The sequence below is a fragment of the Lates calcarifer genome, linkage group LG7_2, assembly GCF_001640805.2.
Source record: "Lates calcarifer isolate ASB-BC8 linkage group LG7_2, TLL_Latcal_v3, whole genome shotgun sequence".
NCBI lineage: Eukaryota > Metazoa > Chordata > Actinopteri > Centropomidae > Lates > Lates calcarifer.
The window spans coordinates 11,489,391-11,495,735 of record NC_066854.1 but is presented as its reverse complement, the minus strand read 5'-3'; the positions used below and the strand labels follow the sequence as shown (position 1 = coordinate 11,495,735).

At 38.6% G+C, this 6,345-nt stretch overlaps 2 long non-coding RNA genes across 3 annotated transcripts; both read right to left on the bottom strand.

Moving 5' to 3' along the window:
• Nucleotides 1-437: 437 nt before the first annotated feature.
• LOC108900576 (uncharacterized) lies at nucleotides 438-3,827 on the bottom strand. 2 transcript variants are annotated; one of them, XR_007809049.1, is made up of 6 exons: nucleotides 3,573-3,827; nucleotides 2,607-2,665; nucleotides 1,811-1,903; nucleotides 1,482-1,703; nucleotides 1,206-1,302; nucleotides 438-967 (listed from the first exon to the last, which is right to left on the bottom strand). It is a non-coding gene; the product is annotated as an uncharacterized LOC108900576 (long non-coding RNA). The 2 variants fall into 2 exon arrangements; XR_001963751.2 differs by having other exon boundaries at nucleotides 1,482-1,903.
• Nucleotides 3,828-4,350: 523 nt separating this feature from the next.
• LOC127139121 (uncharacterized) lies at nucleotides 4,351-5,601 on the bottom strand. Its single transcript, XR_007809050.1, has 4 exons — nucleotides 5,423-5,601; nucleotides 4,935-5,034; nucleotides 4,535-4,596; nucleotides 4,351-4,430 (listed from the first exon to the last, which is right to left on the bottom strand). It is a non-coding gene; the product is annotated as an uncharacterized LOC127139121 (long non-coding RNA).
• Nucleotides 5,602-6,345: the final 744 nt, after the last annotated feature.

Genomic DNA, 6,345 nt, shown 5'->3' with positions numbered 1-6,345 from the left:
CCTTTATTTAGATAGGAGCCGAGGAATGACATGCAGTAAAGGTAGGTTTGGGCACATGAGCTCACATAAGTGGCCCCCTTTTTTTTTTCTTCACCTTTATTCAGACAGGAGAGGGGGCACATGAGCCCATATTTGGGCGCCCAATTTTTTTTATTTTTCCACATTTTACACATTTTAATGTAGTTTGACCTGTTTTTGACTTTTTTTTACATGGGACACTTAAGAATAAAATTTTCCTCAAAAAATTCCTATTGTTTTCTATGCAGAACTGCACATTTACACTAATACCCACCCCCCTCTTTTTTTTAAAACCGCCCATTTTGAGCAATGAACAAAATGGAATTCATCGAACTCTGCTTAAAAAACACACCAGAGAAAAAAAGAATCTCCTTCGCTTCTTTATTAGTACAAAAGACACCACCAACCCCCTCCCCACAATTCTTAAACCATCGTTTTGAGCAGTGAACAAAACAAATTCATCGAAATCTGGCATAAAAACACATCTCAGAAAAAAAACTTGCCATCAACTTCAATCCTCCCTTCCCAAAATTTCAGCCAAACCAACAAAAAATCATAAAACTATAAAAAAAAAACACACACAAACAAAACCCCTTTATTAGCAAGACAACCTTCAAGCATCACACAGTACAACTGACAATCATCAACAAACCATAACATCCACGATGAGAAGAAATACTAAACATAAACAACACTCAATGCTCTGCCTAACACAGTTCACATAAAGCACATTGCATTTACCTGGACAAAATCATCATAACACTTGCAACTCAACATCTAACAAAGCATCTGTTTTCCACAAACACATACATTCAAAACTCTACATACTATTTGTACCTCAACTTGTACAAACTACTTGTATAATTACACAAATGATGAAACTGTGAATTACCTAACAAGCCTCTGTCCTGGTCTCAAAGAACTTGTGCAGTGGACAAAGTGGAGACACCTGGAGGAAGTCAAACAGAAACATCAATACAATGACCAATACGCTTCTGCCTATTCAATATTACACCTGAAACTCAAACATTGTACTCAAATCCAACTATCACTGTGCACACACTCTTTCATATATAATCAATTCTTCTTCTTGTGTCTGATAAATGATTATGTTACTCAAACAAATACTTCTAAAGAATATTCTACCACTGTGTTGGACAGTTCATGTAAAGCTGTTTCTGAATTACCTGTTCTCAGTCCTGGTCCAAAAGAACTACTTCATTGTGTCAACACTCTCTGCATTCACAACCAACATCTCAGTATTTGTAGAAGATGTCTTGATGCCTGGAAGAAATGAAAGAAACATATAAATGAAAATGATCAATACACTACCATCTATTACAGCTGAACCTGAACATTTTACTGACACATTACTATTACATGAGATTAAATACACTTTATTTCTCACACTTGTGAAATGTACAGTCATAACTGTAGGAGGCCAACATCCTCCTCTCACCCACCTCCTCAATGGACTCCAAAGACCAAGACAGAGACACAACAGCATCTTCATCAGGTGACAAGTCACAACTGCTGGCCTGAAGTTTTTCAGCTCACTAGGCTGTCCACTCTTCAGAACTGGGGCCAAACTCTCTCCACTTAAACTTCTCTTCAAGTTGAACATGTGCAGAAAACCCCACACAGCTGCCATGAGGTCCTGTAGCTTTCCTCAACACCCTCCTCGCCTGGTCACATATAATGAAGAGGCAGGGATGGGCACTGACCCCTGCTGTGAGTGGTGTTACTTTCAGGTTCCCTGTTGCCAGATTCCAGACCTCTCTGGTTTTGTTACCCTGAAGGCGCTCCTCCGGCTTCCTCCCATAGCTGTCCTTGCCCCTTCTTATCTCATCTCAAAGATCTTCTGCCTTGCACAAACTAGAGACGCCTGAAAACACAGAAAGATTTTCAACATTACACCTCATACTAAACATTTAACTAAATATTTGTGTCCCTTACTGTACTCACAGTTTTTGACACCTTCCTATAAAGTCACTTTAATTTTTATTTGGCATTACTATTACTTTCACTTGTATCTCACTTCTTTTTTTCAAACACTGCAATATCAGTACTCAAATCCAATCTATCACTGTGTACAGTCCTGTTTATACTGTTCATATTGTTACAGCTTGTCTTGTACATATAATGCCCTTTTCTATTGTTCTTGTGACTGATAAAGAATTATGTTACTCAAATAAATACTTCTAAAGAATATTCTGCTGCTGTATTTAATATTGTATCAAAGTCAATATTATTAGCCAGACGTCAGGGTTACGTGATCACTTTTATGATGTTAATTTGAAAACAGACTCAAAACTTATGCTGTAACACTTTTTGACCGTTTTTGATGCACATTATTTATCTTTTTGTGTGTTTCATTACTTCCTACACTAACAAAAACATTCAACAACCTCATAGAATGTGTCATAGTACAACACGTCATCAGAAATACCTGTCCACTGTTCATTTGTTTCTGTCTTTACCTTAAAGTCAAATTAAAGAATGAAATTACTCTTACTCTTATCAAACCAGAGCGGTGTAACATCGGTGCTCTGTATCTCTCACTTGATGTGATGCTGTTGTTAAATTACCTGTCCTGGATCTTCTGGCCTCTTGTTTATTGGTGATGGTTGTTTATTGTCCTCACCTCCTGAAGAACCAACAAATAAGAAATTAATCACATTAACTGCAATATCATTATTTTTTAATCAACTAATCACTGAAGAAATGTACAGAATAATCACAACTCATTTAGCTCAAATTCATTAAATACTAACATCTGAGCTGACATTCAAACAGTCAAACTGCTGCTGACTTTAATAACTCACTCTTTTCAGACTGAGGAAATGTTTATGACACACACCCGTTTGGTGTGTGAGGTGGGAGCTGAAAAACTCATTCTAATAAACTTTTCACCAGCAAAACTTCAACAGTGTAAGACACTGAAAAACACTAAAACAAAGACAATCGTAATCCTTTAAATGTGTGTGTGTGGTGGGGGTCATTATTCCTGGAAAACAATATAATACCACAGGCTGTTGTAATTGTAAACTACATACCAAACCGTGCAGTGTTAATGATGGCAAATATGAACGTCTACCACTTCATACAATGTTTATATTTCATCAAGATTCAGATTTGCAATTAAGACAGAATTAACGTCCCCTTTTCATCTTACACATACAGCGCACGATTTATGCACGTGCACAGACTTCGATTGACTCAACGTCAGCTCAAGTTAATGACTCGGGCTGTATATGTATGAATGTAATGCTGTTCTGTTCATTTATACTGCCTGTCGCATTATATTGTCTTTCACATCAACAATGCGTTTACAAGGACAATAAATAATGATTATTGAAACTGATAATATGCAACGCCAACGACGCTAAACTCTGTTATGTACGACGATATATGATGGAACAGCTATTTTCATCCGTCCCCGTTACAAACATACACAAAAAACTGGCGATAAAAACAGATATGATTAGAAGCAATGGCTAATGCTAATTCTAATGCTAACGCACGCCGCTAATTAGTTAGCTTGTTAGCCTTACCTCCTGCTGCAGGTGAGCTCGGCGTGTGTTGTAACATCCGCGCTTCTTCGGCAACAAAGTTTCTCACAGCGACAACAACCCCAGGTAAAAACGATGGCGTAAAACGTTGATTTTACTCTGTATTTTCACTCGACTTTTCGCCATTGTTCCTCCGCCGACCTGCTCTCCTCCTCGAGGTCCAGAACGATGACGTCACACGCCAGCCAACGTCGGCATACGAAACGCTGATTGGTCGACTGATTCTGCTCCACCTACTCGCTTCTGAGGAACAATGAACATAAAGCTAAAAATCCTTGTGAACAATATCCATTTATTATATATATTCCAGAAATATTGCACAAAGAAGACATAATTGGACGCAGACACGTTACATTTAAAGGGAACTGAGATTCAACAGTTCATTGGCCCTCTGGTTAGAAACACTGAGTGTGCTGTGTGGTTTGTAGATTTGACATAGATATGTTTTAGATTTCTATTGCCCCTGTTGCATTCACATATGGACTACTGTGACGACCGAATTTCCCTTTAGGGATGAGTAAAGTCATCTATCTATCTATTTAGTCAAATGTTCAGTTTCAGCTGTAATGTTGGATATTTTTCTGTGTTTTCATGGTTAAAGTCACACACTGTCCAACACAGAACACTGTCTATCAGGAAAGTGTAATAAGAGAAGTAATGTAAAAGTAATAGTAATCCAAAATATATATATAAAAGTCACAGTGTAGCCAGGAGTCACTAAATGTAACAGTACAGTAAAGTGTCTAATATGTAAAAAACTATTTGGACTTACAGATGAGTTTGTGTGATCAATGTGTGTTGTTCTCTGTGCAGGAGGAGAAGACGACAGCAGCTGAAGACCTGAAGTGGATGAAAGAATGAAGCTGTTAATGAAATAAAAGAGCTCCACCATCTAACTGCTGTAAACTGTGTTGCTTTCCTGTTGTTCAACTGAAAACACTGACCTGACAACATCTTCACGTCTGTCTCTTCTCTCTGTGATGGGTCCGTGGTTCCAGTTTGAATCCTGTGGAGAAAAACACAACAAACATTAATGTAAAGATCTGACTCTTAACACGTCAAAATAAAAGCACAGAGTTTCTGGGTGTTAAACTTGAAACTGTCAAAAGATAAAGAAGTAAAAGACAGTAGATGTACAAAGAAACCAGAGTGTGAACTAGGTGAATCTGGACTCATCATAACTTGTCCAACACTGGAAAAGTCTGTTGAAATTTGAACTAAATTTGGTTGAGAGAGCAAGAGGACAGGCAGCAAGAGAGGGGGAAGGAGACAGACAAAATTATTCAGACTTAAGATGAGTTACTGAAGATCTATAATGTTAGTGCTCTCGTGTTTGTGAAATACCTGGAGGACTCAGTCCTGGTTTCAAAGAACTTCTTCTTCTTTGGTTTGTGAGGTGGGAGCTCGTGTTTGTGTCCAGGCTGCAGCAGCTAAAGCAGGAAACCTGGAAAACACAAGTCCAACAAATAACCTGATTAATAATACCGCAGGTCCCACTTCATCACCACGACCGTCTGTGTCCGTGATCCTCTACATGATGAAGATTTACCACACTGAGACAGTTAAAGCCTTGAATAAATACATACATGTAAACAGACAGGTTTAATGAATTGAAGTCACCATAGCAGCACTGCTGTGGCAGGATGTGTACCAGCGATGCTCCCTTCACATTTCTGACCGACCCCTTAACTATGCCTGCATAAAACCGGCTCTGCTTACCAGATGTGTGATGGAGATTTTCTCTCCATGTACCTAGAGGTGTCAGGGGGTGGGTTCCCTCTGCCAAAAAAGCAGCAAAGTGCCTCTTGGTTCCACTACTGTGTGTAACTCACATGGGAAATGTTCACAGCTGGCTTCTTAACATCACTGGCTAAGTCAGGAATCCTGTTCAGGAGGCAGGAACTCAGCAGAGACTCCAGGAACACTCTGTTGGTGTACAAACTAAACACACAAGACATAAGGTATTAAATATTGGACTTCAGAGGGACTGGATGGCAGATTCTTTTTAAATACTGGGATGAACCAAGCTAACCAGTTCCCCCTGCTACCACTCTTTATGCTAAGCTAAGTTTATCATTTCCTGGCTATAGCCTCATGCTTGGAATGGTATTCATCTTATCTAACTCAGAAAGAGAGCAAATAAATATCAAAATGTTAAACTATTGCTGTATGGAGGCTCTGGTGTTGTTTAAATGAACTGAGTTGCTGATTACATTTGTCCCAGTAGCATTTATTTTCAAGTAACACACTGACTGAATGGGCACATGGGTCCATTTAGTAATATTCTTAATTTAAACACCTTTCAATCACTGAAGGTGACCTTTGACATGTACTACATTGTGTAAAGACCATCTAGTATTCTGCACATTCCACACACTCTTGGGACATATGGGTGATTTACATTATGCCTCCATTAAAAACAGATTTCAATTTCCTCTTTATCTTGATGTTACGTTGTTTGTAACCGTGAATACACCTGATAAAAATCGCAATTATAAAGGCAAGACATAGATCATAAATTACAGCCTGTGAATATTGTTAAGTTCTGGGCACTGTAGCTGGCCATGGGTGAGTCTATCTATCACTGAGGCAGTCAAGTGATAATTTAAGGTTCTGCAGACAAGTTGTAGAGGCTTTTTATCAGGCTGGGTAAGCAGCTCAGCTTGCATTAAGCACAGCCCTTTGTCACCCTAAATTCAACATTTCTAAATAACAAGCATGTGTGGTTCTTAAAATCAAAGTGATTATTTTGTAT